Source organism: Sceloporus undulatus, chromosome 2 (assembly GCF_019175285.1).
Source record: "Sceloporus undulatus isolate JIND9_A2432 ecotype Alabama chromosome 2, SceUnd_v1.1, whole genome shotgun sequence".
NCBI lineage: Eukaryota > Metazoa > Chordata > Lepidosauria > Squamata > Phrynosomatidae > Sceloporus > Sceloporus undulatus.
The window spans coordinates 182,175,690-182,190,238 of record NC_056523.1 but is presented as its reverse complement, the minus strand read 5'-3'; the positions used below and the strand labels follow the sequence as shown (position 1 = coordinate 182,190,238).

The window sequence follows — 14,549 nt, the reverse complement described above, 5'->3', positions numbered from 1 at the left end:
CCTACTCAGGGCTACATTCACTTTCACATCATCATATTCACATCTTGAGATTAGTATTACAGAACGCAGATAGAAAAGCATGTTTTTATGCTCCATCTAAAAATGCCTTTCCCCCCAAAAAAATCTGCATCTCAAGAAATAGGCTAGAACGCTTCATCTTTACTATTACTTTTCCACCTATAGGAAATGTGTGGATGTGTGGGGAAAATTCAAATGAAACCTCTCCCCATCAACCTGAAATGATACAGTCGTAAGAGAGATGGTCCACCACATGATGCTTCTGACCATGTAGATCAACTCATAAATCAAGGTTCTTTCTGTTGGAAAATCAAACCTTCTCTTCCACCTCATCCTCCTCACTGGTGTTAAGAGCATATAAAGATTTTAGATAGTATAGGGCTGTCTGCATGCCTGTACTCATTCTGAGTTCTCTAGCTCAGGTTTCTCCATTTGTTCTTCTATCTACTGCAATTCACGGCCATAAATACTTTGTGTACCATATAACACAAGAAACTTCTAGGGTCTGTGGTCATATAAAAACTCCACCTTTTCTATCTACTTCCACTTTTCTTCTTTTTTTCCTTCTATTTTTTATTTCTCAACCTGACAGGATGGTGAATTGAATACTCACTGGAGCTGTTCCTTTTACCTAATCTTATTATTAGTGGGTTAGGATGTAGGCACTTCAAATATATGTGAATTCTAAAAGCAATAAGTAAAGTTCTTTGGTTTGTAACTTAATGCTGCCTACTTGTTTTCTGTATTTTTGTTTTGTTTTGTTAAGATATTTCAGCCAGGGAGCTACAGTGAGCCCTTTCTATCTGCTGCAGTTTGGTGCCAGGAACTGCCGTTGTTACAAAAATCTGTGGATGCTGAAGTCCCAGTTATACACAAATGCACAGTAAAATGCTTTCCTTATGTAAAATGGCAAAAAGGAAGGTTTGCCTTTTCCATTTTAAAAAATACATATTTTCAAGTTGTGGATAGTTGAACTTGTGGATACATAATCTGTAGATGCAGAGGGCCACATCAAGGCACATTACTTCTGCTAAACTCTGCCGAGGGTGACTATCTCCTAACAGATCCAGTCTTCATATTTTTTCCCAAAAGAACTAACACTCTTTTTCTCTCACACTTTTAATGAGTTCCTAGTTTTTCTAGCAAGACAAACAAGGCATCAAAGCTCCTAATCTGAGGGGTAGTAGCTAAAGTGCTTTAATCTACAAACTATGGTCCTCCAGATTCCCATCATCCCTGACTCCTGGTCATGCTGGATGGGACCAGTGGGAGTCCAACAACCTTTAGACAGTCACTGGTTATTGACCCCTGACCTGAAAAGTATCCATTGAGAAGTGTTTTCCTTTTACTCCAAACCCTCTGGCAGGCACATCCTGTTTCTCATCAACAGTGCTACTACATAGGGAGATTTTAAACCTAATGAAGAGATCATTAGAAATTAAGGAGCATTTTCCCCCCAAAGCAGCTTCCTGCCAGCTTCTCCAGTCTACAGCTCGCTGGCACCGCTCCCCCATATTAGCACTAATCAGAATTGTCAGTTGCATGCAATAAACTTGCAGAGCCATTTAGTCACTGCATCTGAGGCCCAACTGTGAGCTAACAACATCCCACAGTAGAGACTAAGGTGAATGCCAAAGTCAGATGTGTGATTTAGTCAGGCATGATCACTTTCCATGGATGTAGCTTCACTGGCCTCTTAGAAAAGACATCTCACACAGGGGCTCAGCTTCAAAATCTGTAGAGTTCTTTTAACATTGTCAAGGAAATTCGAAATCTCATCCTGTGTTTCAGTTCTAGGACCATAAAATGGGAGTTGCACATGAGTTGCACCCAAGTCTTTCCTCAACCTCATGCACAAGATATGGTTATCAGACTAGCAATGACTTCAATACAGAACAACAGCCATTAAAACGTTTTTCTGTGAGACAGGAACTAGGAACCTGTGCCTGTCCACTCCCCAGATATTGCAGCACTACAACTCCCATGTTTCTTGAGGTTGATCTGATGTGAGCTAGAATCCAAGAAGATATTGCATCTGTATGGCAGTTGAGTCCAACAAAAATATAACAAGGGGAAGCATACCAAGATCTGTTCAGAGAGGAGTAGCATCTCTAAAACAACACTAGTTTCCTCGGGGGCTTATTCCAGCTAGCCAGCTGCAGAAGGTCAGTCTTCCCTGATGTTCTGCTTTCCACTCCCACTTTCTAAACTGCTTCTGGCCCTGTTCTCAGGAGGGAGCCTGTGACCCACATTCCAAAGTCCAATAATGTTGCATCATCAGCTTCCATTAAGCAAGCAGTTTTAGCTTTAAAAAACTATAGAAACGTGTAGAAACATTTTGTACCAACAGATGTTGTTGGACTGCAATGCTCAGTAGCACTAGAGTTACGCTCCAATAACATCTGGATGATCACGTCTGCCATCATTGGTCTAAAACAGAGGCTAATTCCCTTACATGACACAACAGCCTAACTGTGAACAGCAAAACATTTTCAATATTAATATTATTGTTGTTGTTGTTGTTTATTTATATAGCACTGTAAGCTTACACAGTGGTTTACATAGTCATCAACCAAGATACAGATAAAACCTGCCTACAGCGTACAATCTAAAATCAAAAGCAGCAAAAATTATAAAACAACAACTTATAATAATACAATATGTAAAAAATTCATAGCAAATATAAAAATGATGTCACCAAAAATATACTTTAAAAGATCCTTAGCAAGGGCCAGAGGCAGCTATATACAACGCAAGGTTGGGTTGGCTGCTCAGGTGATGGATTTGAGATGCCATTAATGTGAGTAAAATGACAGCTAGATAGATCTGACCTACAGGGCACACTCCATCAGGACTTTCTTTGACTTAAGCTCGACTGAGCAAACAGGAGCTTTCAAGAACACAGCAGTGGTCTTGTCCAGCTGCCTTTATTTCATTCCAGCTCTGTGCAGGAGAAGTGTTCCACAAGCAATCAGTGGTTCAGTTGATAAATTTTGTAGTGCAGACATTCATTTACAACAGTCCCCATTGATCCATATCAACCAATGACTGAAAGAAGTATTTTTATTTCTACCAAGAAGGGGTATTTTGCAAAGCTAATGGGTCTTAAATGCCCATTTGAGACCAAGCCACACAAAATACCTTGCCTTACAACAGTGAAAGCTCACCATATATTGTTGCTGGGAAAATCCATTTTCATCCCAGCTATGGTGATGATTACAGCTATATTCTTCCAGTCCTTCCTTAGTGGTTCAATGGAATAAGCTCCCCCCAATGCTTGGTTATTTGCCAGAACATAGACAAATAGCTTTTTGGTACTACAACTCCCACAATCCTCCAGCCAGTGTGCAGAATGCTGGCTGAGAGATTCTGGGAGCTGTAGTTCCAAAGTGACATTTCCATACTGTGGTATTTAACAAGAGTGCTCATTCCTCAGTTTGCGCAGGATTCCACAGACAGTACAGACCACAAAAAGTGACCTTGCACAGCTGGGCATGCTTATCCTTGACACTGTATATTGATCTCCCTGTTGATCTCCTCTCCCAACCTCAGTATGCCATCAAATATGTCTCCACTGTCCATGTAATTGCAATAGATTTTACAACAGCTTCAGTGCTGGCAAAAGCTGATGAAACTGAAAATAACATTTTTCTGGTGTTTTTATATCCTGTGCATTCAGTATTGCCACATCATTTTTTCTCCCTTTTTCTCCATATTCATAAGATACAAAGGGAATGGGGCACTTGTTTGGAGGTGCATTGTGCCTTCTTTAAAGGAACATTCATTCATACATCTAGTCTAACCTGCCTTTAACATTATCAGGTAATACACCATTACTTGTTGCACTTCTGCAAGGAGCCAGCAGTTTCTGCAGTGCTGGCTCCATTTTGGGGGGGTGGATCCCATGTGGTGGAGTGCTTAGATTATAATGTTGAACTAAGACTCTGGGAGCCTAGAATGCAAATCCCTGCTTGGCCATTGAAACCCTTTGGGTTGCCTTTTGCAGGTCATATTGTCAGCCTCAGAGTAAGGCAATGGCACAAAACCCCTCTGAACAAATCTGGCCAAGAGGGCCCATGATAGGTTGCCTTAGGTTGGAAATTACATGAAGGAAAAACACACATGCACACACTTGGACAAAATGCCCACTTCCTACTGCCATCACCACTCATTAACTTGTCCTTTCTGCCTAAGTTCACTCTCACTCAAGTTTACTTCCACATCAATAGATGTGACAAGCCCACACATGTTGTTTGCTGCTTTCACAAACTGCAAGACCCCTAAGGCTCAAGGGTGGACAACCCTAACAGCTATTGTGGCTCCCATGTAAGTGAGGCATCTGCTCTCAGTTTCAGTCTTAATGTAAAGCTATCCAAGGGTTTCAGCCCTATCCCCCAAATAACCTCAGCACCTTGGAAAGCTGCTTTAAAGTTCACACTTTAAAAAAGAAAAGAAAAATCAACTCATTTGAGATGTGATGCTGGAGAAGAATGCTGAGGATATCATGGGCAGCCAAAGAGACAAATAAGTGGGTCCTTGAGCAGATAGAGCCAGACATCTCCCTGGAAGCCAAGATGATCAAAATGTCATACTTTCACCACATCATGAGAAGGCATAACCCACTAGAAAAGACAACAATGCTGGGAAAGGTGGAGGGCTGTAAAAAGAGAGGAAGACCACACACCAGAGGGAGGTCATGGACCTGAATCTACCACTTAAGCAGAATAGTGGGGGCCAGGGCCTCCTGGAGGTATCTCATCCACAAGGTCACCATGAGCCAGGGACAACTTGAGAGCAGTGAACAAATGAAAAAAGAATATTTTTGTCACCTCTGTGTGTGTGTGTGTGTGTGTGTGTTTAGTTACATGCAGAGATGTAAAATAGCATGAAACTGAGCTATGCTTTGCAGGCCAGGAAGCCCCTGCATGTAACTGAGCCGTGCTTTGCCACCTGGACAGTTATGGCACTGAGACTCCATCTGAGAAGACAAGCATAGACGTGTGCTCTACTCTGGATGCTTAGCTGGGGAAATGTCCAACTCATAAGAAATATATTTGGCCCTGGTCACTTTTGCTTTGGCCCAGACGTCACTTTGGTTCCACACATAACTGGAACATGGCCAATGAGATCTTTCCCACACTAAAATTGGGCCCTTGTACCAACTAAGTCTCTTCCACCCTTGTAGTGTGACATTATTCTTGGTGTGGCATTATCTAGAAACATGTCTGCCACATCCTTAAATCCTAAAGGCATTGGCTTCTTCCATAATAAAAGAAAAAAGATTTTAATGGCAGTTAACAAATTTTGGCAGAAGCGCAACATGTCTTAAATGCAAATGCGATTGAGGCAGATTGATATGATGCCAGCAAAGGTCACAAAGAAACAGTTTCTTACAGAAGCTCTGATCTTCCTCTGCACCTATTGCCCATAAATGTCTAGCTGGTGCTCTAGTCCAGCCAGAGACAAGGAACAGAGAGAGGAACATCTGGCAAAGCAGGTGGCAGCAGTGACTGTACCTTCCCCCTGGCAGGCTCCTGAACATTTCACACAGGGTTAAACAAAAAAAGATAACAGCTTGGCAAATGTTACTTTTCTAGTCTACAGTTACCAGGATTCAATAGCCAGCATGGATGCTGGCCATGCTGGTTTGAAAGCTCTGGCTGATATAGGCTTAAAAATGCATTTTTTCTTAGCTCTAAACAGGAGGATAACTGAGAACAGCATCCAATTAAACAATATCTCTTATCATGAAGATGATGGCACCATCAACCATGGTAGTTGTTGCTCTTCTTATTTATAAACTCATTTTCTACAAAGAATTTGAGGTGTCACACAATATACATAAGATATTTATTTGATTTATTCCACACCTTTCCCCACAACAAAAAGCACTGATTGTAGTCATCAGTGAAACAGATAAAACAGTGCCATTTGAAACCAAATTAACACGCACAACTTCCAAAGCAAATAACAACAGCAGCAAAAGAGAGAGAAATGGCAATAATCCCCTGAATGAAAAACGTCTTTCAGAGCCACCCAGTCTGACTGCCAAGAACTTATCTGAATACAAAGGTCTTTGCCTTCTATGGAAAGGCAGCATGGAGAATAAAAGGGAAACTAGTATGGCTTTGCATGGGCTAACTCAGCAAAATGCTTTTGTATTCTCTTGATCTTCCTCCAGAACAAGCTGACAGTGTGAAGGTTAAATGGTTTATCTTGTACCCTAGGAGGTTCAAGGGTCTGGGGAATTGATTATATTGCATGGACTAGAGAATGGTTATTTATCATAAAGGTACATGGCTAACCGATGCCTAAGCTATAATCAAAACATCCTCAATGTGAAATGCTCCAGCTATGTTGGACTACAACTCTCTTTTTCCCCAGGCAGCAAGCCCTGTCTGTGTTGACTGGATATGAAACCAATTATAATCCAATATAGCTAGAAGACACCAGGTGAAAATTTCTGCCTACGTCAAGGGTGGTCATCATGCAGCCTTCCAGGACTTGTTGGACTATAGATCCCAGCAGCCCTAACCAGCATAGACAATGATGAGAAATGCTTGGAAGTGTAGTCTAACAACATTTGGAGAACTACACAATTCTCACCTCTGATTTAAAATCCTGATTCTGTACAAACTAGCATATGCTTTGGGAAATGGGGAGTTATCATGATTCTGCAAACAGGGAGTCTACCATCAGTCTGTATCACAATAACAAGCACCATACTCTATGTGTATTTTCATCACGTTCCCCAAACTAGACACTGTCTGTCCCACTTCCATTGACTACACCCCACTAAGCCTACTGCTAAGACCAGCCAACACTGTTTGTGCAAAGCAATTTGCAATGAAACCCAATCAGCCGGAAAATAAATAAATAATGATGGAATGGCTGACTGAGTCACATCAACAGCCTGATTGAGTTGTGAGCATTACATCAGGGGAAGGAGAGGGTTGTTTATTGCCATTAACAGCCCAAACATTTTACCTAGAGCTTGGAAAAGATGCTTTTGGGGGGTGCAAAATACCCACAATTCCCCTGCCAGCATGGCCAAACTAGGAAGGAGATTCTGCTATTCTGGTACCAAAAAAAAAACCACCCTTTCCTAGCTCTGATCTCAATCCATCCCTGGCACAAGTGAATATTCCTTCATTAGCAAAGATGGACGGATGGACAGACGGACGGACGAGGGAGCAGGTGAATGAAACAGATGAAACTCCAAATTCCAAGCATAGATTGCAGAACCGATTTGATGACAAGCAATTAATTCCCTTTGTACTTGGAAATGGTGCATGGTTTGTATTGCAAGAAAATAAATCAATGGGTAGGCGGATCATGTGTCCGTCTTGCTGAAAAACTAAAAGCTAGGAAGGTCAGGGTCTAATCAGCTGTGACCAAATGTACACCATGCTGAATACCACGTAAGAAAAGCACTCCCTAGCTTGAATTAGGAACTGACTAATATAAATCGAGGTTTTGCTGGAAGACAACAAAGGATTCAACTGACACATGCTGACATTTTGGACTGTTTCCTTCTATATAAGGATGAGTAGCAGCCATATAGGAATCATTCTTCTCACTGGTGGTACCCAAACTCTATTCATCAACATCATCCAACTTGGGAAAATCTGCCCCACACATTCCTCTCTCTCCCTCCAATATGACAGAGAAAATAACTGGTTGAATTTCTTTTAGGAGAACTTGTTTGCTTCTAGCATAACTTCTGCTTGGCTGGGGATGGGAGTCATTCAACCTCTGAAAATTCTGGGGCTGGAACTCCCATAATCCTTAGCCAGCATAGCCAACAGTACAAGAAGATGGGACCTACATAGTCTAATAACTTCTTGAGGGCCACACATTCTTTACCTCTTTTTAGGCAATCCTGCTGCTGTTGTTGGATCTCCACCAATACTACTAGTAGTACTACTTAATTGGATTAATAATGTTCTGTCACTATCGGTTTTAAATATGATCATTAGCCACTCCAGTTAGATATAATTCTCCAGACAGAACAGTAGAATATAATTTAAAAAATAATGAATATGAGTGGCAATATCCTGTAACCATATTCCCCGGAGGGAGGGCATATGAATATCCAGATGCCAAACCAGCTGTGACAAACACAAAACCCCATCTGTTGCTGTGTGCTCTGAAGGAGAGTTAAGAAGATGTCACAAGAACACAGATTACCAGAGTCTGGCAACATAACTCCTTAGGGCTGCAACTGCCATCCACCAGCCAATACCACCACTAGCTATGCTGGCTGGAGGACTCAGGGAGTTGCAGTTCAAAAAGGAACTTTCTCAAGTTCTGAAGCTTCCATGCTACAGCAGCCATGTTGCTCGAGGCTGCATCTACACTGCCGAATTAATGTAGTTCAACACCACTTTAACTGGCATGGCTCAATGTTATGGAATTCTGGGATTTGTAATTTTGTGAGATAATCAGCCTTCTCTTTCAGGAGGTTCTGTTGTCACAATGAACAATTAATCCCAGTATTCCACAGGATGGAGCCATGGCAGTTGAAGTGGTGTCAAACTGCATTAATCCTGCAGTGTGGTGGCAGCCTAAATTATACATCTTTGTCCTCATACATTTGAGAAGACAAGTAAAGGGCTAAGTAGGTACAGGGGAGAGGCAAACCTTACCCTGAAAAGGGGGTGGGGGAGGAGTGCTTAACCCTTGGCTTTCCTCCTAATCCCCCCTCCCATTGTTGTTGTGTTCCTTCGAGTCATCTGATTTATGGAGACCATGTTATAGGATTTTCTTGGTCTGATCATCATTACTGAACTTTAAACTGGGGCTGGAGAATGTGTAGCTTCCCATATGCTTTTCTACTGCAAGTCCTATGAACCTCATCTGCACTACCCATGAGAAATGATGTGAGTTCCAGTCCTACATGATCCCCCATTTCTAATTTAAACAGAGCAGGACTGCAGAACCAAAACTAGCATGTTAAGTAGCCTGACTTGTTTTAGGATGCAAAGATGGTTACATCCAAAGGCAAGACCTTGCAGCATCCCAGCCCATGCACAGCCAAGCCTTCCATTTGGCACTTTCCTTTGTGGCCAAACATTAAGCATTCAACACATCTTTCCTGCAAGTGCACGGCTGATTGCAGCCGTAATAGGTTTATAATATCACAGGCATCAGGGAAACTGATCCAATTAAGAGAGAAAATAAGCATGTTTTCATTGAAGCATTGGAAACTATTTGAATTCCCCTCTCCGTTTTATGCTGCCCCTTGTTTGAGCTTGGTTAGCTTCAGTCTCAGACAGAGCCTAAGGCATGGGGACAAGGAAACTATGGCCCTACAGATGTTTTGGACTTTGACTCATAAGCACTACAGCTCTTGTAGACTTCACACATCCCAGCTAGAATGGCCAGTGGTAAGGGATTGTGGGCGGTCATTATTCAAACATACCTGCATGAGCAAAGGTTCATGCACACTACTTCTAAGGATAACACATACCAAGGAAGACAGAAACAACCATCTCTAAAATAATGATCCAGGTGTCATGCAGCCTTCTGAACTGCTAGGATGGAATTTCTGTTTGCCCTTCATTTGGGGAAAGACTGGAGACCCTCACCCACTCCTTGGTAACCTTGAACCAGCTTGGTTTTCATTCCTGAATAGACCACAGCAGTGCCCACTCAAACCCCCATACACAAGAAGAGAATTTGAACAGAGGACCCAGGGCTGGCCTTGTGAAGAATTTGCCATGGCTTATGATGCCATAGGGGTGGGAGGATATTGCAAATCATCATCTTCTTCTTTGTTGCTTCCTGACCTTTCTGAGCCTCTAAGGGAGCTTTCCCTCACCTAGGCACCCTCCAAAAGTGTTACCTCTGCTCCATACAACAGCAAAGGTCAGCAAATAAAAGGTAAACTCTGTAAGCTATGCCACTTTAACACATGATGGAAGTGAAGGAGGCGCGTGCCAGAAGCAAACAATGGTGTACACCCATGCGCCACCGCCAAACCTCCATGGGCACAAGCCCCATTCATTTGAATGGGGCTTGAGCATCCAGATCCCCCTGCATAAGGGAAGGGCAGACTGTACTTCTTAACTTGCTATTTCAACATTTTTTTCTAAATTTACAAAGCACAAAATACACTCCCTATTTCCACCAGCATAGTTTGGAAATCTTATTCAGAACTCCTCCTCTCCCACTTCTGAGATTTCAACAGGTATTACCCACATATTTATGAGCTGAACTTCACAACCATAATTGGTAGAAATTTGCTCTTTTAGAAGAGAGGGAGGAATCTCTCAGGAAGTGAAATCACCACTACAAAATTCTGCACTTTTTTTTTTTCAGTGTGTAAAACAATTGTTCCCAAACAATTCACTGTATAATAGCCATTATCTGAATGCTTTCACTGATAAAATATTTACTAAAAAGAACATTCTGAGGCTGCCACGAAGTTGGGATAGGGATCATGCTGTTGATGTTGCTGTTTTGTTGCTATCGTGTGCCTTCAAGTCATTTCCAACTTATGGTGACCCTAAAACAAATTTATCATGGTGTCTTCATGGCAAGTCTCTTCAGAGATGGTTTGCCATTGCCATCCTCTGAGGCTGAGAGTGTGGCTTATCCAAAATCACCCAGTAGGTTTCCATGGCCAAGTGGGGATTCGAATCCTGGTCTCCAGAGTCATAGTCCAACTCTATAAAAGAAGTCATGGGTATGAATTTTCAGGAACTGAACAGAGCAGTGGAGGACAGGGAATATTGGAGATGTCTCATCCACAGTGTCATCATGGGTCAAGATAAAACTCGAGGATGAACAACAACAACAACAACAACAACAACGTGGTCTCCAAATGGAGATTGGATTAATTCATGGAGTTGGAGCTGTCAATGGCTACTAGTCAGGATGGCTATAAATCACCTTCAGTACCAGAAGTATCATGCCTCTGTTCTAATTCTCCTCCCATGCATGGGGGTTGGAGTGAGTGCTGTTATGGTCCCTTCAGGAGGGAAAACCAAGCTGGTCAAGGCTCCCCAAGGAGCTTTCTGCAAGTAGGTGAACCTCTCTAGATCTTTTGGTGGGAGATGGAAGATGGAAGACGCTGCTAGTCCCTATATCCTGCTAGTGCGCTTTGCAGAGACAACTGGTCAATCACTATGGGAAACAGGATGCTGGACTAGAGAGGCCTTCAGCTTCATCCAGCAAGACTCCTCTTATGTTAAGAAGGCAGCATGTTTCCTCTGAACCAGCATGTTTCCAAAACGCACAGCTCATTCATTCAGCCAAGGCTTTCATTCAGTCCCTTCTCTCCCAGTTTCAACACCAAGAGGTCAGGCTTTATCCTCTATGTTGGCCAGACAGATAGCAATGCTGGACTGAGCAACAGCAAAAGCAGCTGCTGGGATGTGAGCCAGGCAAGCAAGAACATTCGAAGCTGTAAGTATTCTGGTACCCACGGGAGCCCTTCCACCGGACGCGCTCCCTTTTAATTACTTGGCCGAGGCCAAGCGATTAAAGTTCTGTTCTGCGGTGGCTTGCGCAGCCGGGGGCAGCCTGTTAACTTGACTTGAGATAAGCAGCTCAGCGGTGAAGCTATTTCATCTCCCTCTTGACAAATGCTGGGCTCCTACAAACAAACTGAGGAGGAACAAGCTACCAAGTAGCTCCCTGTGCATGGAAGATGATAAGAGTTGCATGGTTCATGGCAAAGGAGAATGCTGAGGTGAAATTCCTTTTCACATCATATCCACTGCCCAAAGGGAAGTTTGTCACTATGTGTAGAGCAAGAAAAGATGTCTTTTTTTCTTTTTCAGTAGGCCTTTGGCCTACTTACTAGGGTAGAAGGATGGGCAATGGATGTGCTGCTGTTGGTTTTGGGTTGTTGTTTTTTGTTTGTTTTTTGCATAATATGTATTTGATGTGTGTGTAATTGTTTTTAATTTAATGTTTCAATTGGATTGATTGTTTAATGCTTTTAAAAATGTTTGTATCATATAAAATGGGCCCTCTGTATCCACTGGGCTTTGATTCCAGGCCTCCCTATGGATACCAAAATCTGTGGATGCTCAAGTCCCATTAAAAAAGTGGTACAGCAAAATGAAGTCACTTATATAAAATGGGGAAAGCAAGGATTGCTTTTTTTGGGGGGGGGGGGGAGGGAATGGCTAATATTTTCAAATCATAGTTGTCTGAATCCATGGATGCAGAATCCATGGATATGGAGGACTGACATTTAACTTTAAGTTGCATTAATAGTGAGGAGAGATGTAGCAAAAACAGTCAAAGGATACTGTATAATGCAAAGTCTGACTGAATAATATCAGTAACACTTCAGGGAAAACCCATCTATGTAACCATAATCCAAGTTTATGCTCCAAATACAGAGGTAGAAGAAGACACCAGAAAAATTGGTACTTACTGTGAAGGTTCTTTTTCAGCACTTGTGGGGGGCGAGCCCTTCAAGCTGTGGGGAGAGATTCCTTCAAGATGGGATCTGGATCCTCCCTCACTCTTCGTTGTTTGTTGTTGTTGTTATTCTGTGCCTTCAAGTTGTTTCTGATTTATGGGTGACCCTAAGGCGAACCTATCATGGAATTTTCTTAGCATGATTTGTTCAGAGGAGGTTTACCATTGCCTTCCCCAGAGGCTGAGAGCATGTGACTTGCCCAAGGTAACCCAGTGGGTATCATGGCCAACCAAGGAATCAAGCTCTGGTCTCCAGAGTCACAGTCCACTACTCAAAGCACTATGCCACACTTGCTCCCTCACTCTTCATAGGCAGGGCAAATTGCATGTCTATCAAACCCATCACCCCAAGGGGAAGAGCTACTCTTCTCAGTGATGGAATGCTAAAACTCCACACAAAAGATATGCCTCTAATGGTAAAAAGCACACAAACTCACCAACTAGGGTGGGAAGGACTCCCTCCCCACAACTGTTGAAAAGGAACCTTTATGGTAAGTACCAGTGTTCTGTTTTCTAGCAGTGTGAGTAGGTATTCCTTCAAGCTAGGATCTACACAAGCAGTCACCCCACCCCAGGGTGGGCAATAACCTACTAAAAAAAACACCACCTACTGCAGAACATGCTTGGCCTACCAAAGGACATATGGGCTGAAGCAAATTTGTTAATTCTGTAGGGTGTGACAAAGGAAGATGAAAAAGCTCAAGTGGCTGCTCTACTAACTTTCAGCAAAAGAAATTGTCCTGAAAAAAGCTAAAGAAGTGGTAATATTATACATGGGATGTACCTGAATTCCTTCTGGAACTGTTTTAGAAGCTATCCAAAAAAAAACACATAAACTATCTCAATCCACTCACAACCAGCACAATAATGTAGAGGCAGAAACTTAATGATCCTTAGTTGGCTCTTGAAAAGAGACGAAGAAACAGTCTGTTTTTTCAGTACACTTTGGTTCTATCTTGATAAAATTTCAGGGCCTTACATATATTCAATCTATGCTGCTCTTTCTCCTGTAGAACTCAGGTAGCTGGGCAAAATGAAGGTAAAGCAATTTACTGCAAAGGATGAAATATAGAATTTACTTTTGAAACAAAGGAAGGATCAGGTGAAGAACAACTGAATCCCGATGAAAAATACATAACTCCTCTTTAACTGACAATGTCTTTACTTTAAAGACTTTGTGAGCCAATATAATGGCAAACAACAACAAAAATTTAAGGCTAAGGAATTTCAAGTCCATTAATCTCAAGATCCACCACTCAACAAGGCCTGTAACACCACATTCAAGTTCCATGAGGGAAAATGATGAATAGTGCTTTAAGTACTACCCATAACTCCCTTCAGAAAACGCTGAATATGCCATTGAAAAGAGAGTGGTTTCCCTCACCTAGCTGTCAAAATAGAACCTAGGGCATATATGCATCTCTTAAGAGTATTAGTACTGAGCCTTTTATTTAAAGCCACCTGCAAAAAGGAAAAACTGACTCCATTGATGCCATTTGCGGGCACACTCCTTTACACTGACACCATCTGCAAATGGCCCCTCAAGTTGATTCATATAAATGATTAGCAGAAGGTCTTCTAGCTGCCAAGATGGCCTGAATGACATCGTCATATCTTTCCACTGCCAGACTTTCCTGTTCAACCTCCAGGCAAGTAACTGTATTCAGCTGAGTTGGCACGTAGCAGACTTCTTTGCTAGAGTAAATCTGGTCAAAGAGGCAGAGGTCAACTCTTCTGACTCTGCATGATGACTATCTTGGAAAACCAAGGACGAGAAGGCCATCTGGGATCTATCAGGATTACCTCTGCTTCCTCCTTCTTGACATTCCTTAACATCTTGAACAGCTTCACCACCAAAGGGAAGGTGTAGCACAGTGTTTCCCAAACTTTGGTTCTGCAAGTGTTTTGGACTCCAACTCCTAGAAGCCCTATTCACTTTGATCACCAATCAGGAATTCTGGGAGATGAAGTCCAAAACTTCTGGAGGGCCAAAGTTTGGGAATCACTGGCATAACATAATATGCTTGACTAATTTATCATGCCACTATCGAAAGGAAATGCCCCATTCATCCACAATCTCAACACAAATC

General features: G+C 42.3%; 1 protein-coding gene across 3 annotated transcripts in view; it reads right to left on the bottom strand.

Annotated features, from left to right (window-relative positions):
• PDE1B (phosphodiesterase 1B) overlaps positions 1–14,549 on the bottom strand; it is a 167,281-nt gene that overhangs the window by 78,085 nt on the left and 74,647 nt on the right. The window lies entirely within an intron of this gene.